General features: G+C 42.8%; 1 protein-coding gene across 4 annotated transcripts in view; it reads right to left on the bottom strand.

The window, feature by feature from the left end:
* Positions 1–18,113, bottom strand: part of LOC138300782 (cGMP-dependent protein kinase 2-like) — a 3,513,105-nt gene extending 3,494,992 nt beyond the window's left edge. Inside the window, exon 1 of one of the 4 annotated variants that reach the window (XM_069240551.1) lies at positions 17,656–18,064. The gene's annotated coding sequence lies outside the window, so the exon portion shown is untranslated. Of the gene's footprint in view, positions 1–17,655 lie in introns of all 4 variants that reach the window. The other 3 variants (XM_069240553.1, XM_069240554.1, XM_069240552.1) reach the window with 3 other exon arrangements.
* Between the last annotated feature and the right edge of the window lie 1,897 nt (positions 18,114–20,010).

Consider the following 20,010-nt stretch of genomic DNA (forward strand, 5'->3'; position numbering starts at 1 on the left):
GGGTTTCGTAAGTAGCAGAGCAGCTACCTCGCTGCGATCTATTGAAAGTCAATTCCCCGGGCCGCATGGGAGGGACAGCGCGCGGGCCCGCAGGAGGCCGCCTCCACCACGTGCCGCACGGCACGGGGGCCTCCCCCCTCCCGCCCTGTGCCACCAGGTGCAGGGAAGGGGGGGTGTCCCACGATCCCCCCCAAAAAAATAAATAAAATAAACCCCATTGCATAAATCTACAAAGTTCAGATCTGGGGTGCTGCACTGTACAGTGCAGAGCTATGGGGTTCCCAAAGACAGTTGGATGTTCTACAAATTAAAGAGAATGATTTTATCAGACACATAGCCAGGATGGGGAAGGGTACACTGATGATCCCCCTTAGACTGGATCTTCGGATGAATAGTATTAAAGATGTAGCAGGTTTGAGGCCCCCCCTTATATTGGATCCGCCTCTGGAGGACAGAGGAATTGGAACCCTTTGGTGAGGCAATTAAAGACCTAATAAGGAATCAAGGTATCTGGAAAAAGGTCAGTTTGTTGAGGGAAATGAAATGAGTTTGGGATGACTTGGGTTTCCCCCAGTTGTGGGAGAGGTCCTGCGCAATCCCAGCTAACGCTATTTCACTGGTCAAACTGAGATATTGGGAGAAGGCCAATGAGCAGATCATTCATAGTAATGGGGTGGGTTGTTTAACATCAGAATTTTTGCTCATTAAACAGGAGCTGTGGCCTGAGCAGTTCCTTGACCTGCCAATACCTGCACATGCCTGCGCTTTATTCCTTCAGTTTAGATTTGGCATTTTACCAGGTAATATTTTTACTGCCTGGTGGTCACAGAACAGCCCTGAGGCCAACAAATGCAAAAAATTCAATTTATGTGTGGAGTCAACCGAACATGTGCTTTTTTTTGTCCCCTATATAAAAGTCCCAGGGAAAAATGGATTATTCCGTTGTGCAAGGCTCTGTTTTTACATGACCGGGCCAATGCTCACAGAATTTGCAAATATGACCCGTCTACACTGGTAGTAAATGCAGTTACTAAATACTTGTCAGCAGTTTGGTCCATTCGCCATAGGGTTATCACAGTATCAGGTCACAGTGTTTAGCCTGTATCACGGGAAATAACTATTTAATCATGTGTCTTGGATAGGGCGTTGGAACAGATTTCTTTTAGACAGTACATGGGTAATTATCCTGTGTTTCTATCATTTTACCACCACTGCTAGCTGTAAAGTGTTATATTTATGTACTTGTTCAGTGTGTGTGCTATTTTAACATGAATTTGACTTTGATAGCTGTTTTAAGTTCCGATATCTACTTTTTGTCACACTGTGTACGCGTTTCTAATGATTTGACCGTTCTTACATTAAGTGTTTTTCGAATGCAAATCCTGTCCCCCACTTTCTTTGTTTATATGACCGTGCAGGCGGCAGTTTTTTTTTGCCAAAGTATGTTATTTAAATTATTATGAGATCGTATCACTTTACAACACTAACTCAGTATTTTAGATCTTGGGTTGGACTACTTGCTTTTATCTTGATGATGGCATTAATCGGGAAAACTTGAATCTGTAGTCACTTTTATTGTCTTGTTGTTTTTTAAATAATTGCACTATTTTAACTTTGTGATGCAGATGTTTTAGTAACCTTGGCACCTAAATGCAAAACTATGTACCAGGAGTGTCTTTTTTCTTTCCTTTTTTTTAATGGATAATGGTGGACTACTGTAGGCCACAGCCTATGATTTACTTTTTATTTCCAGTGACTATGGCCTCAGAGGAGCTATCTTCATTTAATGTAAATTCTATTTTAAGCCAATGTGGTGCTTTGTAAAGCACAATGATAATGAATGCACTTTCCTGTTTTATTGTTTTATGTGTAAACTTTTATGACCTACGGTCAAAATAAAGTATGATTTGATTTGATTTGATTTGAATTCCATTCTATCATTTGAATCCCTCGCAAACTCTATTTACTTGTCCTTCTCACACATTTATCTTCACTTTGACTGGGCTTTATCTTCCTCATATTACTCTCTTTCTGAGCTCCTGTCTCTCACAAGAATTTTTACTTATCTGCCTTGCGTTACACAGAAACACACACAAGGATGGCTGTAGTTTTTTACGGTTCTTGTTAGAAATTGGGTTTCTGGTTGGCAGAGGTATGCACCTTGTCCATGCAGGAACCACAATCCTAGTCATTGTAAGTCAGATACACACCATAAATTAACCTGTCCTCACCATCTGGCAGCTCGGCACAGAGCAGGCAGGCTTAACCTAGGAGGCAATGTGTAAAGTATTTGTGCAACACTTCAATCAGTAAAACTGTGAAAACAGTGAAACCCCACACAAAAAGATTAGTAAATATAGCACTTAATTTAATAAATGAAACAAAATCAAAACAACAAAAATCCATTAAGAAGATCCTGAAATATGCAATTTTAAAGGTATCGTTGAAAATAGCACATGTTGTTATCTGGTCACACCGGACGGGGACAAAGTCACAAGTTCAGGCCAACCACGATGAAATATGGGCCAGTTACAAGGACCCACTTGTGCACCCTGAATACAGTACCTTAAATCCTGTTGTGTTATGTTCGCTGCATTGCTTTGCAAGGCTTCACATCATCCGTCATCGGTTCCGAAAAGCTGCGTGGTGAGGCTTTGTAGAGCTTGGTGTAACTTTGCCTTGGTCCTAGGGAGCTGTGCCGCGAGACTTTGTAGAGTTTGGCATCACTGGGCGCCGGTTCCAGTGGACTGACAGCTGCATTCTGAGGCTTTGTGGGGCTTAACGCCACCCGGCTTCCGTCCAGTGAGGCTGGCAGCTGTGCAAATAGGCTGATGAGGACCACAAGACAGAACACCTTAGGCCCACTTCCAAGGGTTAAGGACTGAGGTGGCGCCAATTTGCAGAGTACACTCACAGATGGCAAAGGTCAGGGGCTGTAGCAGGTGAGTTGGAGGTCTTTTGTGACCCTGGGACTTCAGAATGCAAGAGGCAAGTCAGAAGGCCCTTGGACTCACTTTGTTTCTGGGTTGGAGAGATTCAGGTCGAGTCCTTCTCACTACCAGACAAAGAGGGCAGCAGATCAGTAGAGCAGAGCAGGAGTCCATAGTGACAGTCCTTTCAGCAGCACAGCAGTTGATCAACCTGGCAGAGTACCCACAGTGCCAGAAATGTACTTAGTTGGTGGTGTCTGATGTCAAGTTCTTATACCCAATGGTGCCTTTCTATGCCCACTACAGCGAGTTACACAGCTCTTAGGGTGGTAACAGGACACAGCCCATTCAGGTGTGCCAGCTCCTCCCTCCCACCCTGCCCAGGTTGGCCCATCAGGATGTTGCTGACCCATCAGTCACACCTAAGCTATGTATATGTGTGGCTATGTGGAGGGAATGGCAAGAGCCCAGCTGTCACTCACCCAGACGTGTATTCAGAGACAGGCAGATGGCCCTAGATGGTTAAAGTAAGAAAATGACAACTTTCTAAAAGTGGTATTTTCAAGATTTACAATTAGAAATTACGCATAAAATGCTTAAAGTAATCCCAATGTATTTCACTACTAGGACATGTAAAATGTAAAAGTACATCCTACTGGACACTGCCTACCTGCCCTTGGGCTGTCTAGGGTCTACCTTAGGGGTGACTTATATGTATTAAAAAGGAAGTTTTAGGCCTGGCAAGAAGGTTAACATGCCTGGTCAACATGGCAGTTTAAAACAGCACACACAGGCTCTGCCAAGGCAGGCTGAGTTGTGGTTAAAGGACTGCTGAAGTGGGTGGCACAATCAGTGCTGCCGACCCACCAGTAGCATTTTATATACAGGCCCTGGGCACATGTAGTGCACTTTACTAGGGACTTATAAATAAATTAAAAATGCCAGTTGTGGATAAGCCAATGTTAGCATGTTTTAGGCAGTGAGCATATGCACTTTAGCACAGGTTAGCAGTGGTAAAGGGCCCAGTGTCCTGAAACCAGCAAAAACAAGGTTAGTAAAACAGGAGGTCAGAGGGCAAAAAAAGTTAGGGGAAGCCAAGCCAAGGATACCAGGTCCAACAGTCCCTATCATCAATTTGAATGTTAAATGATCAGTTTGAAAAACTATCCTTGTGAAAACAAAGCTGTGTTCCACACTCCTACAATGCCAACTTTGATGCCCTGCTGAAAAGGTCAGAAGAAAACCTCCGACGGAAGATTGCAGACTTAAACCAACACAGTAATGAATTCAAGATGCAACATGAATATTGAATTGCAATTTAAATCAAAATTAAATTGTGGGGCCATTTATATATTACCAGACTTTGTGATCATTCTGTGGATTTCCACATTTTGACAAGTATTCATTACCTAGTGGCTCATTGTTACTTGGAGCAGCCCAGCCACAGCCTAAGTAACTGTGCTCTAGACAAGCAGAGAAGTGCAAACCTCTTCTTAAAGGTTTAGAATGTACATGCACCAGGCACTGTCCAATCCCATCCATGATGCTGCATCTGTTGAACATGTTAAGGCCACCAGTGACGAAGTGCTTCAGTACATTGTACGCAGTTGTGAAATAGTAGTCAGGGAGGGGAAGGAACAGGTTAGAAGGCTAGAAATCTGGCACTGTGTACGAGTGCAATAAAACTACACATATTCAATGAAGTGGAACTGGAAAGCAAAGATGGACTAGGGAGGAAGGCAAAATGTGGTAACAGAGGAGGACAAATTAGAGGCATGGCAGAGGCATTTTAAGGCATTGTCAAAATGGTAATTGCACAGGGCCCCCACCTTCCAAGGGGCCATCTGGGACAGTAAATGTAATCTTTAACTAGCTCACCTCTGTCTATTTCAATATCCTCTCTGCGTACCTCTACATATGAATCTGTTTCTCTATACCTCTATGATTTTTTGGGGCCCTAGAAAGACATAGTTCAACTCTTTTTGTATAAGACTGCTTCTGAAAGTTCATCATCATGTAGGCTTCAATTACCAGGAAAAGGGTAACAGAATTCAAGACTGTTACTAAAAGGGGCCCCCTTAATATGTATTGTCCACAACACAGAGGCATAGTGGTACATAGGAAATTGAGTCACAACTAGAGTCCAGAAAGAGGCCAACAAGAAAGGATGAGGGAAATATGCACAAGTCAGAAAGGAAGCCTTGAAAGGTGAGTAGTGAATCCTAGTTCGTTTTAATGGGATAACAGGAGTTAGCTTAGCCTCTGGCTTGCAGACTCGTGCCCCCGTCACCTAGTGACTTTTAACCTACTTAGCTTGCTCTGTCTTATCCCATTTAATTATTTAATTCTTCTAAGATGGCTGCCTTGTTTATAGTTAGGCCACTTGTTATGCTTTGCATTATCAGTGTCACCGCGCTAAGGAGTCAAGATCAAGCAACAAAGACAAACAAACAGTAGGTGTTCACACTTAGGGATTTTCGAGGGATTGTTTATATTAATTGCCGCCCCAAGCATGTCTGTTATCTATTGTTTGGGAACACACCTACGTCAGCGGTCCTTGTAGATCTGTATAAATACATCGCACTTTAGACAGATCCTACCAGAGGGCATCGCCACCATCGCTGATATCGATGCTGCATGTCGTCTTGACGCTGACCCAGTCTTCGTGTCCCTACGGAGTCTGAGATAGAGACCTCATTCCAAGTTAACAAAGGTTGGGGGCTCCTCTCCTGGATATGGCATTGGCAGATTAGGTTTAGCAAACCCAGCTCTCCTTTAGGTAGGAGGTTAGGTCTCTCACATTAGGGTATTAGGGCATATTACATCTCCTAAGTCTTTCTAATGCATTGCAAAATGGTGGGGGTCTTTGTAATAATGACTCTTGTCTTTACAATTCTGTTTCTTGCATTATTCATTATCCTAATCATTGCAGCCCATGCGACTTACCGCAAATTGCAGTTATGTTAAATAAAAACTATTGAAACTTTACTGCATCTTTGTCATTGCATGTATTTTTATGAGACATGATATATCTGTGAGAAAGGGGTAATTTCTGTTTAATCAAGACACTCCTTGAGATGTCTTATTCTTGAGTCCATGTTTAAAGGCTGCCACAAATCACCTTTTACTATTGTGTTTCTGTTGAGGTGCTGCTAATGAGCCGGTAAGGTTGGGACAACAGTTGTGACTTGTTGTAGGATAGGCATAGTCGCCTACAAACAAAAGTACTGTCATCCTTTAACCAGCAGTCTTGCCTGGAGCAAGAGTCAAAACTACGACAGGTGGACACAGTGACAAATGGATCTCGAGTTACTTATGATTGTACATGTGCTCAATAATCTATGCACAATTTAGCACTGCACCCACAGGCTTTTAAAATGGGAAATAAATTGACGCAATATTTTACATGGTTTTGCGCCACACAAGTCTCTTTGCAAAAGCCTTAGGGCCAGATGTCCGAAGCTATTTTGTGGTAGCAAACAGCAAAATTTGGCTTTTGTTGGCACAAAATGGCCTTGTTGATATGCTATGCCTATTGTGTGAGTTGGTATCCTGTTATGGATCTGCAAAATAGGGACTGTGACTCGCTAGTAGGAAGGGGTAGCCAAGGGTGTCCCTTCCTAATTGTGAAGCACAGGCCCATGTATAATTGTTTTGTGACCGTGAATGCAGTCACAAAACAATCCCAGTCACCACCAATTTCAAATTGCAAATGGCAAGGGGTCCCTAAGGGACTCTTGAATGGGGGCGCAACATTTTTTTAGTGCAGGCAGAGATTCCACAAACCACTGCCTACTCTGAAAAGATGAAAAGATGACTTTTCATTTTTGTTTTTTAAATACACCCCATTTTCCTTTGAAGGAAAATGGGCTGCATTAAAAGAAAATGCTTTATTGACAAAGCAATCACAGACATGGTGGTCTGCTGACCCCAGCAGGCCATCATCCCTGTTGTTGCCATTCACAAATGAGTAGCAAATTTGGACCTACCTCATGGTTATTGATGAGGCAGGTCCCTTGCCGTAGTGTTGGGGGCCTTAGGCCTCATGCAACTGAAATGACTGCACATACACGGTAGCATGGTCATAAGAACTGGCCCAGTGCGCCCAGCCCTTTTTATTGGCAGGGTCATCTGACTGGTGGCGCCTGTGTTGGATGGGTGCGGGTTGTGAGTGTAAGGCCAGTCCTCAGCCGAGTGTTTGGTGAAACACTAGAACATTTCTTTCTTCTGTCCTCTTTTTTTTTAACACAAAAAAAGAACACAGCCTTGTGGGACGAGGCAGGCAAAGTGCCTGATGCTCTGAACACAGCCCCGTGGGATGAGGCAGGCAAACTGCACAATGCTCTGTGAGGGGGGGTGGCCCTGGGCATTTGACTTTACTTTGGTGTTTGCCTGCACCAATGTACCTTCCATCCACACTGCCGCAACAGCCTTCTTTTACGCTGCCGCCGGTCTCCTTGCTTTTCATTCGGAAAGGGGATGGCCCTGAGCACTTCCCTTTGCTTTTGTGCAGGTAAGCACCTCATTGCACCTTCCTGGGGGTGGGGGCGGCCGGGCCCCAGCCATTATTTTAGAATTTTTTCTCGCTGCGCTGCAGCTCTTTTGCCTTCCGCAGCTGCAGCAGCCTTCATTCACTCTGCGGACCGTGCTTCTGGCATGATTATTTAGAAAGGGGGGGTGCTGCCCAGGGCATTTTTTTCGCCTGGTGCGCGACAGCACCAGTGCGGCTCTGTTGTAGCAGCCGCAGCAGCCTTCCCTGACGCTGCGGGCCGGTGTCAGGCACTGCTGGGGAGGCCCTGGGCATTTCTTTTTAAATCTTCTTTGTTGCGCAGCAGCACCATGTCTTAGTCGCGGCTGCGGCAGCCTTCCCTGACGTTGCGGGCCGCTATACCGCAGTGTGGGTGCTTGCTGGGGGAGACGGGGCCCTTCGGGTGCTTTACCTTGCTGGTGCGATTGAGCATCTTTGCACTCCTCTTCACGCAGCCGCAGCCGCCTTCGCAGTGCTGTGGGTCACCATGCATGCTGTGGTGGGTTGACAGCCCATACCATCTCCCCATATGTCAGCGGGGCTGGGGCTGCAGTGCGCCTTCCTCTCCCTTCAGTTTAGTTGATTTCCTTGGGCCAATCGCTATTGGGATGTGGTGCCTTATCCAGAGGCATTCTTTCCTCCACGACCAACATCGAAGTTCCTGCCTGCGGCCACGTGGGTTCAAACCCACTTGTCGCCAATGTAGTTATGGTTGACCTATGCCCTCACGCTACTGAAATGACTGACACATACACAGTAGCATGGTTGTAAGAACTGGCCCTGGGCATGTGCGCCCAGCCCTTTTTATTGGCAGGGTCACCTGACTGGTGAAGCCTGTGTTGGATGGGTGTGGGGTGTGAGTATAAGGCCACCCCTCAGCCGAGTGGCTGGTGAAACACTAGAACGTGTCAAGAAGGACACTACACTTGCGACCCATTTGTGAATCACAAACAGTGTGGTTGACACTTTTATACATTTTGCTTTGCAACTCGCAATTTTGGATTCACAATAAATTGCGAATTGCAAAACAAAATGTTTGTACATCCGGCCCTTAGTAATTTACACAGAAATGGCATCCAGACGAAGGAGATCCCAGAATAAGGACAGTCATAATTCCATCCACGCGACCTAACCCTACTTGTCGAGTTAAAGCAGAGCATTCCTACCTAGTTTAAAATGTTACTAGGAAACACCAAAATCATATTGTTCTCTATGTTACCCTACTACTACTACTACAGAGAAGTATAAGGGTTTAACTTTGCTTTATATTAAAGGAAACTCTATTAATCCCAATTAACGCGTGATGCGTCAGCATTGAAGCTAATGTCCATCCTCGCCCCATATGCCAGGTTTATTTAAGACGCTTGTCTGTTTCTTGAACTAGCACCTGAGGCACGGTGTTCAAAGCAGCTTGGACCACCTCTACAGCACAGATTACTTTCTCCTGAAGATAACCCACTCCAGTCTCCCAACAACATCCGTTGAGTCCGGGAAGTGTGCACGGCTCGCCTCTAATTGGTAGCGCTCTTCCCGAGCAACATGTTTACACTTGTAATTGTTTGTCCTCGGGAAGAACAGACCATCATCATCTTCATGCAAATTACCTCTTCGTGCTTTGTTTTGCTGGGACTGCACATATTGTGTTCGAATGTGAATTAGACGCTTGCCTGTAATCATGCAAAATTAATTGCACTGTCCTCTGAATGCTTTTAATGAGAATAACACAGCTGAGCTGTCTTTTGTCTCACACCTAACAGCCATATCAATTTCAAGGTAACTGAAATTAATTTGTAGCTGGCGTTATCAAAACTGGTACAATCCTGTGCTTTTAGAATTGTCCACGACTAGGCTGATTCGCAAAACTAAGCACTTTCAAATATTTACAGTGTGTATGTTCATACTGTTGTACTGAAACTAACATCCTATTATTTTTACATACTATTGAATACACTATTTTATTGTCATAATTAGCAGCAATGACCTACATTGATGTGCTGCTTGAAAAACTATATATTCAAGAACGAGAACTGAAATAAAGTTGTACTATATAGGGCTATGTAATTAATCGAAACCGGAACAAATGCTATGATACCAGACACTAAGTATATTGGTTATCTAAAACAGAATGCAAGCCGACAGTAGAGATATATAATGACAATATGTCACAATATTGAATCTAAACTATTCTTCAACAAATATTTGTAGCTGAGTATTGACTAGTATAACATCGTTTTTGGTATGTTCACAATGATAACTATAGATTTATTATGTTTAATTTTACATCTATGTACCTTGACAATGTATATATTGTCAAGGAACATATGTTTCTGCCAAATATGGAAAACATACATATGAAAACACAAGACACCCGCACATCTATAAGGAGGGAGAATGTATAATTTAGAATGAGATGGCTGTACCCGGTCATGCCGCCAACTCTAACAGTGCTATTTGTCATTGAAGCAAATGGTCAGAATCAAATGGATGGATGGATGGAACACAGTTTAAGTTATGGTTAGCTTTAGTTAAAACACAAGATATTTGTAAAAATGCAGTTATGTTTACAAATTGAAACCGACAAGCAACTAACATTCGAAAGTTATTGTAAGCTCTGCAATCCATAACTCACACATTAAACCATGTAAACCATAACTCACACAGCAATGCTCATCACCTCATGCTTAATGCAAGTGATGCAATTATATATGTAATAAATGATATTCCGGATAAAATCACATGTCAAATTACTTTTAACACTATCAGTGCTATGACTCTGAATATGCTAATATTTATTGGTATGAGTATGTGTTGATCTTTAAATAGGTCGTGCTTTTAAGTAAGGTTATATAAAGATATAAGTATTGTGAAGTATAAGAATTGCATTGAATTTGGTGTGTGAATGATGTTGACAATCCCATTACTGTGTCTGCTCACACTGAGCGATAGCCAATCAGAGGGCATACAGTCTCTACCTACGGTATTCAAAGCCAGCACAGGAAGGATAGAGTGGGTGGGAAGCTAGGTGCTGCTATGTCCTGCAACTCGCTCCCACTGGAAATGGTCAAAGGTGATACACTGTAGGAGTTCCCTAGCGCAAGGCTGGATGGACAGCCTGCTGAAAAGTCAGGCTCTGATGCCATGCCCACTGCTCACTGCTGAAGGTCAACGCCAGCAGGAGCTGGGTTCAGCTCTGGTCCACTGGTACTAAATCTTCCAGGATGAAGTAAATGTGAATGAATTAAACACCACTTGCAACTTAATGCGTTGGCTCTGAGGGCACACCCTACCTTCTGATACTTAACAAGTTACACCAATGTTAAGCTCGCTTTACTGTGGGACTGTCACACATCGACAATTGTACCAGTATGAACGATGACTTATAGAATGAGAACTTTCATTGATTCGAACTAGATTAGGAAGACATAAAAACGATAGATCATATCACTTTCCCTTTGAAGGTAATGTTCAAAGCTGTTTCATATGTACAAACTGTCATGCAATCTGAGATCGGCATTAAATAGTATGATCAACTTTGCTCAATTCAACAAGAAAAGCACCAAAAACCATAGAAATGTGAGCCAAAAGCCCGGAAAATTCAACAACTATCCTCAGACAATAGCAATACCAGCTCAAGTTCAGAAGAGAAATACAAGTGTAGACTTGCATATTTCCTCAGGCCTTTCCAAGAGTTGATTTACCGCCCGATTACGAATCGTGATGAGGCTACATTCAAACCCGAGATTACGATGTCGCTCGAAAATATCTAATTACAGTGAAGGGTAATTAAATTGCCTGGACTTTTTAGTGGACTACACTCCTCTTCCTGGATAACAGGAAGTGGGTAATGAAAAATCTAGAAGCTGTGAAGGTTACCTGTTTGTTAAAATTTCGTAAAATCTTCCTCTAACATAACTTTCCCTTCCTTTATCCCATTTTATTTTGAGGAACTCTCAAGCGGCTGCTACCAGATGTGATGTTTAATAAATCACCAAAAATAAATTCATAAATTAACAGACTGCTGAAGAAAAATCTGTGAATTTTTTTTCCAAAGCTTCATTCCCAGACTTATTTCTAAGGCTAATACGTTTTTTTTCTGTCACCTTAATTCAGGTTTCAGATCTTTATTTTCTTCAAATAAAGGGCCTGATATAGATCTAGACTGGCAAGTTACTTCGTCACAACAGTGACAGATATCCCGTTCCTAGAAATCTAAATCTTATTATCTCCTTTGGGATTTAGATTTAGACGGACTGGATATTCATCACAGTTGTGATGAGTAACTCGTCCGCCCAGATCCAAATCAGGCCCCAAGTATAAATATATGCAGCCTATGCCACAGAAAACAAAGCTGGCCCAATAAAACGTAATTTACTTGAAGTATGCTTATGAAAGTCCATTCGCCTATTTATTAATATATTGCAAAATTCAGGTTCCATGGTTAAAACTGTTGAGTTTGACTACCTCGCTAAATCACTGCCTCATTCCTCACAGAATGTCTGCTAGAATTGTTTTACAATAGAAAACAACTAGGGGTAACTTGAAAAAACTAGGCTGTTAGTACCTTAAATGGTGAACTGGAATCTTTTGGGGTTTTCTATTGTACCTCATATTATAGTGCTATCATCCTTAACTTGCTTTTAACTTTCATTTATGTCGATATTTTGCTTTTTTAATACATTTGCAGCTGCTCTAAAATTGAAAAATTATGTTTTTTAAATGAACAATTAGAGAACATTTCTTGAATGTTTATGTGTGTTCTACTTGTGACTGCATTATGTCTGTGATTGTTGCAGCACTTTACTCTTGTTTTTCAAGTTGTTCGTAGGTATTATTTAAAACGAAAACATGTCATTTCCTAAATTTAGGCTGGAGGAATGGTGTGTCCGTTATGAGTATGTAGTAGATGTTTGAAAAACAATACCGACATCATTTTCGTCTTTCATTTCCAATTCAGGAACATTTGATTTAGTTTGTTTTTCGAAAGCACATTGCTTATGACCCGCGTTGTGCCAGGTAGGCAATATAGTGTAGGCTACCCCTCAGCTGTGACTCTACGTGGGAATATTGGACTTGCATTATGTTTCGAAATGGTCATTTTACTGCCTCATAAATGGCTCCACGTAGATGTAAAGCACTTGCTCTGCTTCTATATGTAGGTATAGAGCATCTCTTGAGATACAGTACCTACAAATGTATGTTTTCAAAGCTCATAAATCATACACCACGTACTGCAACCACAAAGCATGAGAGGGAGTTCGGATTTGCCTACAGGAGTATTTAGATTACATTTCCACATAGATGTACTGTGTCTCATGTGTGACATAAAGGCCATTAATTTATATTTGGGAACATCATAGGCTCTGTAGTCCCATGAGTGGAGCATGGGCTTCACTAACCCAGGGAACTCTGTAGATTTATAGCACCTCGTTTGTGTCAACATGCATATATTTTCACCTTGTGATTGTTTGAGAGTTATACCTGCAACAGCATGATGTATTGACAACTTGGAGCACGAGCTTTGCCCACACAAATTTTGTGGCTAGTATTATTTTTCATACAGAAGGGGGAGAGAGAGCACAGTGCCTCATATCTCGGCATTCAATTTGCCCAGATGCATCATGGTAAATGCAGGGTAAAATAACACTTAATTCAGCCTGTGCTGTGAAACTCTAAATGTGTTTCCGCATTCATTTCTTCATCAGCAGAGATCAACAGGCCATTTTGGGATCATAGTAATGCTGCCTAAAGTCTTCTCAGGTCTGTATACCACTCACTGGATGAATGTGCATCAGCACAAGTTTGTCATCTAAGTAGCTCAAGGGAGTCTTTACAAACAGAAGGGGTGGGAGCACACTGCCTCACATCCCACCACTCAATTTGCCCCAGTGCATTATGGAAAATACAGTGTATGATAACATGTACTTAAATAGTCGTTTTTTATTTTTCACCCTTGTTGGTGCAGCCTGTGCTGTTTAGTTCTAGACATGTGTTTCTGGATTCATTCCTTCATCAATAGACAAAAACAAATCATTTTGGGGATGCTGGAAATGCTGCTAAGAGTCTTCTCAGGTCTCTGTACCACTTAATGGACTCAGGTGCCTCAACACAAGCTCATCAGCTTAATAGCTCAAGGGAGTGTCTGAGTTATTCTTGCACATATCATTATATAGTTACAGCTTGGGGCATTAGCTTTGCCCACACAAATGTTGTGGTTAGTATTATTTTTCATGTTCAGCACTCCTAATATCTGCAAATATGCACAATCTTCACAACCTACCTTGTTCTCAAAGGATTATATGATGTTCATGAAGGCTTATTGATGAATACTATACTGGCTGATGTGGGCATGTCATTTATATTTGCTCAATAACTTAAAATAGATAAACAAAAATGAAAAAAATGAAAAAAATGCTCACATTTGAGTATAAAGCTACATGCCTGCAAAACGACTTTGAGGGCTGGCGTTTCCAATGGACAGCTGCATGGTATTTGGAAAAATAACTATATATATATGTATATATATATATATATATATATATATATATATATATAAATAAAAACAAAGACCTTCCTGGGTGAGAGTGAAATAAATTATGCAAAAATGAGGAAGGAACTCTGGGTAGTTCCCAAGTTTAGGTGGAGAGCAGCTCCAGTAAGGAGGACCCTGAAACACTGGCAACACTCTAGATTTGCCCACCTCAAATGTATGTTTATCTAGCAAACCTTTTAAGCCTAGGATCAGCACAGTGCTATCCATGCTGAGCTAGATAGGAACAAAGGCGGTCATTCTGACCGCGGCGGTCGGCGGACGCCGCCCGCCAAGCGGCTCCCGCCGAAAGACCGCAGCAGCCATTCTGGCTTTCCTGCTGGGCCGGCGGGCGACCGCCAGAAGCCACCGGCCGGCCCAGCGGGAAAGCCCCTTCAACAATGAAGCCGGCTCCGAATGGAGCCGGCGGAGTTGCAGGGGTGCGACGGGTGCAGTGGTACCCGTCGCGATTTTCACTGTCTGCACAGCAGACAGTGAAAATCTTTGTGGGGCCCTGTTAGGGGGCCCCTGCACTGCCCATGCCAGTGGCATGGGCGGTGCAGGGGCTCCCAGGGGCCCCACGGCACCCGTTCCCGCCATCCTGGTTCTGGCGGTGGACACTGCCAGAAACAGGCTGGCGGGAAGGCGGTCGGAATCCCCAAGCAGCGCCGCCATGGCGGATTCCCTGGGCCAGCGGGAAACCGCCGGCTCCCCTTTTCTGACCGCGGCTTTACCGCCGCGGTCAGAATCGCCCAGGAAGCACCGCCAGCCTGTTGGCGGTGCTTCCGCCGCCCTCCGCCATGGCGGTCATGGACCGCCAGGGTCAGAATGACCCCCAAAGTCTTTTGCCATTTATACAGCAAAATCTTTAAGCATAGGATTGACACAGTGCCATCATTGCTGAGCTGTAAAATAACAAAAGCCATTAACCACTCCAGGCACAGTAGTATACCTTAGGACTGGTTCAATGCCATCCAAGACAACCTAGAACCAATAAAAGCATCCCCTGACAAGAGTTACACTATCATCGAAGTGCTTTAGAGGGGTTTAGCTTTGTCCAGACAGAAGGGAGCTCCCAGTACAAGTCAAAACAAAGCCCTTTCAGGGTTAGAATGACGCATAATTTATGCAAAAAAAAAGAGAGAACTCTGAGTAGTTACCAAGTTTAGGTGAAGAGCAGCTCCAGTGAGGAGCACCCTGCAGCACCGGCGACACTCTAGATTTGCCCACCTCAAAGGTCTGTTTATCTAGAAAACTGTTTAAGCATAGGATCAGCACAGTGCTATCCACACTGAGCTAGATAGGGACAAAGTATTTTGCCATTTGTACAGCAAAATCTTTAAGCATAGGATTGACACAGTGCCATCATCGCTGAACTGTAAAATAACAAAAGCCATTAACCACTCCAGTCACAGTATTATAGCTTTGGACTGGTAAAATACCATCCAAGACAACCTGGAATGAATAAAAGCAACCCCTGACACGTTTTTCACTATCATTAAAGTGTTCAGAGGGGTTTAGCTTTGTCCAGACACAAGGGAGCACCCTGTGTAAGTCAAAACAAAGCCCTTTCAGAGATTAGAATGATGCATAATTTATGTAAAAAAAGAGAGCACTCTGGGTAGTTCCCACGTTTAGGTGGAGATCAGCTCCAGTAAGGAGCACCCTGCAACACCAGCGACACTATAGATTTGCTCACCTCAATTGTCTGTTTATCTAGCAAAGTTTTTAAGCATAGGATCATATATATGATATATATATATAGATATATGTATAATTTATATATATACCACAGTAATAAATCATTGTCGAAATATCAGAATATCTTTAAAGGGTGTTTGTGACTTTGTGTCCACATATGTGTGCATGCCAATATGTGTATATGTTTTTTTAATTTATTTCTCTATTGACTGAAATGGGGTCTACTTATCAGTGAGTATTCATTATTCCTGATTACGCTCACACTGTTGGCTTCAAATTTATCATATGCAATAAATAGTACCAATCGGGGCTTCTATGTGAGACACTCAAATAGCCACCTTCACTCATTTGTGTGAAATAATATGATATTTAGGCCTAGACTTACTAAGCCTTTGTGTCGCACTTGTGTTGCGCAAGGCAATGCATGGCAACACAAAGGCTTATTTGAAATTTACAAATCTACAAAAGGACTAATTTGCGTAGCCTTGCATGGCTTTGTAACAAAATGTAACGCAACGCTCTGAATATTATATTTCAACCTGGGAGGTGTTCCTTGGGTGGAGCATGGGCGCTTTCATAAAATCACCCATGGATTTTGGCACCAAAGCTAGTTAACTAGGGAACGCGTCAAAATGCTACTCCACTGACTTCTGTGGACCCCCACTTTATCATTACTGGAACCCGGGGACCCCCACTGAATCATTATTGGAATGAGGGGATCCCCCACTGAGTCATTACTGAAAGATGGGGACCTAATCTCTTAATATTTTTTAATTTTCTAAGCAGTTGCGGACCACCTGAGAAGGCTTCACGGACCCCCAGGGGTCCCCGGACCACATGCTGGGAACCACTGTGCTACGCCATTCCCACTGAGGTGTAACAAGGAAAAATACCTTTAGCCTTGTTATTTCTTCTTTCTAAATGTTCTGCATTAGGTTGAAAGAGGAAAATGCCACTAAGCATTGTTTTTGTGCAGGAAGGTGTCCATTTCTGCACAAAATATTACTGTCTGCATTGGCATGAGGCAGCACACAGTGCACCAGAACAAGGAGAGAGCATAAATGTTCCAGATCTTTGTAAATATGGATCTCTTCTGCTCTCTCCCTTTCACGCAGCACAGCAACTTTGCCTGCTGCCCTGCGTTGAGTGACATGTTAGCAAAGAAGACTCCATAGCTCTTCCTTGAATAAATAGTAAACAATTATACTGGTCAGGATTAGAACAATACATCATCAAAATGTCGTCAGCTCTCTTTAAAAGTGTGCGCGTGTGAGTGCATGTACGTAGTTATATTATTTAATGGTAAACTTAAATTTTCCTCAAGATATCCGATATAATGTAGATTAAAGGGAAGTTAAACGCCGTTTCCTTAACCCTGTGCTCTTTGCAAAATAAACAATCTGCGCAGATTGATGCATGCAGCAGCTGCTGTTTGTTTTCCTACTGAAAGACAGTAGCAACCAACACACTCACAAATAAAGCAATTAACGGCTGAAGATTCACCAATAGTCAGCAGACATCCAAACACAAACACAAATCCTTTCTGCAGAGGGGAAGTGCTCACGATGCGTCTGCTTGGTTGCATGAGTGAGTGAGTATGATGCAGTGCACGCCTTAGCGTGAAGTGCTGTGAGGCAATGGAACACACCAGTATGGGGAACTGCAGAAATAGTTGCAGAAAAAAGGACAAATCATTTTCAGTACAGTACTACTAGTGCATATTTATCCGATACTCATTGGTGCTTACCGCAAGGCACTATCGTTCTTTGCATTGGCACTCGGAAATATAAGCAAATGTATATTCCTTGAAAAAGCACGCAGAAAAACAATAAGGAATATTGAACGGATTGGTATTTGTAAGAATAAAGTATATTTTGATTGCTAGCCTTCAGCAATACACCCATGGTGTGGCAGTTGCCGTACAACGGCGGTACGGAGAGACTGCTGTAAAATGTAAGCTTTAAACGCACCTGGGAAGCAGTGGGACTCCTGCAGCGCTGACGAATTCTGCTTCAGTAACAGGTGCGATGGACGAGCGAGGAGCTGCAGCATCTGGTCAGAGCAGCAATGATGACGACTGGTACCTCGCGGCTAAAGCATGCACATCACCAACCCCTCGGGGAGGGCGATGATAACGTGGACGTCGAGGGTATCACATGCGCCACCCCACGAACCTGTCCCCAACCACGACCATTTCATGGACTCGCTTTGAACATTGCACCTCGATTGTGTTGGGATGATGTCGCAGGGAGGGGGAAGAGTTAGAAGAGCTGCAGTCGCTGTTTTTTTAATGCTTATGTTTTTTCATTTCGGAAATAATTCCCATACTATTGTTCTCAATGAGGCTCATTGCGAGTGGAAAACGTTTTCACAACAGCTGTAGAAAATACGAAACGACAGGGATTGTAGACTGAAGGGGGCGGAGAGTGGAGTCTGCGAGTGCCATCTGCAGGGAAGCAGAGGCAGGAAACCAACAAATGGGATAGAAGCTGCAAAAGAGGTAATTAATTGGAGAACAACCATTCTTTAGTTGTTGTTGTTTTTATCATTATTATTATTATTATTATTATTATTATTATTAATAATAATAATAATAATAATAATAATAATAATAATAATAACGATATTTGTGTCCTTTGCACTATTATCCCTATTATTGCTATTACGACAAATCCCATTAATAATGATGTAAAATAACATTCAAATTATTTTTGTGGCTGAGGGTGGCCGATGGGAGGTCTGCTTTAATGTTGCAGACCCTCACTCCAGTTGTTTCAACTGCCCCCCCCGCCCACACCTACTAATCAAATGGGTCAAGACCTGAGCCACTTCTTTAAGATTTGTGATCGTATACCGCAAACACCTTAAATCTTTCCCATTCAGAGATTCGAAGCATTCCCTTTCCATAAATATTAGCATGAGGGTTCATTTAGTACCTGGCAAATGATTTTGCTGGTTAGCCAGAGGGTGGCCTCTGCCATTCCAGTGGTGAACTGTCCACCCTAAGTAGAGATCTGTTGTGAAGGCAGTCACTGCTGATTAAACATTTTTTCAATCCACTCCTTAATTCCTTGCTTATTGGAAATGTAATCGAATTTCTTATTAATAATAAAGAAGTGACACAATTCTAGTAATAATTGTGTATTTATATAACCAAAATAAACAGAATACAATACGGCCGGGAGTACAGCACAGTTCTGCAACCGAAGCCACACTCAACTCATCTCTTACACACTGTGATTTTTATACCTTCAGTGGGCGCTTAAAACCCACCCACTTACAATTAACAAAAACGATAATTCTTTAAGTGTCATCTGACTGCTTGTTACAAAAATACAGTCCTAGCAGATTTACTGCATACATAGGGCCTTATTTATACTTTTTGGTGCAAAACTGCACTAAGGCAGTTTTGCCCCAAAAAGTTTTGCACCGGCTTGCACCATTTTTTAGCACCAGCTGGGCACCATATTTATGGAATGGTGCAAGCCGGTGCAAAGGGTAGGCTAGCTTAAAAAAAAAATGACGTTAGGCAGTTTTGAGCCAAAATAAATGATTCTGACCAGATTAGCATAATTTTTTGACGCTAAGGGGCATATTTATACTCTGTTTGCACTGATTTAGCATCATTTTTTTTTACTCTAATTCAGTGCAAAACTAACTCCATATTTATACTTTGGTGCTAGACCCGTCTAGCGCCACATTTATGGAGTTTAAGTCATTTTTTGGAAGTGCAAACCTACCTTGCCTTAATGAGATGCAAGGTAGGCGTTCCTGTGCAAAAAAATGACTCTATGGCCTTAACACCATATTTATACTCCCATGTAAAAATGCTGCAAGGGAGGGAGGAGGGGTCAAAAAATGGGGCAAAGCTTGCTTTGCCCCATTTTTTAAGACCTGGGTCAGGGCAGGTCCTAGGGGACCTGTGGCCCTATTTTCATGGTGGAACACCATGAAATAAGCCCAGAGGTGCCCTCCCTAGGCCCTAGGGGCACCCCCACCCACACTAGAGGGACTGCAAGGATGGGGGACCCCATCCCAGGTAAGTACAGGTAAGTGCATTTTATTTTTGAAAGTGCCATAGGGGGCCCTGAAATGGGCCCCCATACATGGCACAGGGTGCAAATGGCCATGCCCAGGGGACCCCTGTCATCTGTGCTGGCCATTGGGGTGGTGGGCATGACTCCTGCCTTTTCTAAGGCAGGAGTCATGTGGCATGGTAGGTTTAGCACCATAAAATGACGCTAATCTGGTTAGAGTCATTTTTTTTTTTACTCTAACCTGCCTAAAGCCATTTTTTGGTGCTAAACCCTCTTCTTCTATACTGC

This window comes from Pleurodeles waltl, chromosome 6 (assembly GCF_031143425.1).
Source record: "Pleurodeles waltl isolate 20211129_DDA chromosome 6, aPleWal1.hap1.20221129, whole genome shotgun sequence".
Classification (NCBI taxonomy): domain Eukaryota; kingdom Metazoa; phylum Chordata; class Amphibia; order Caudata; family Salamandridae; genus Pleurodeles; species Pleurodeles waltl.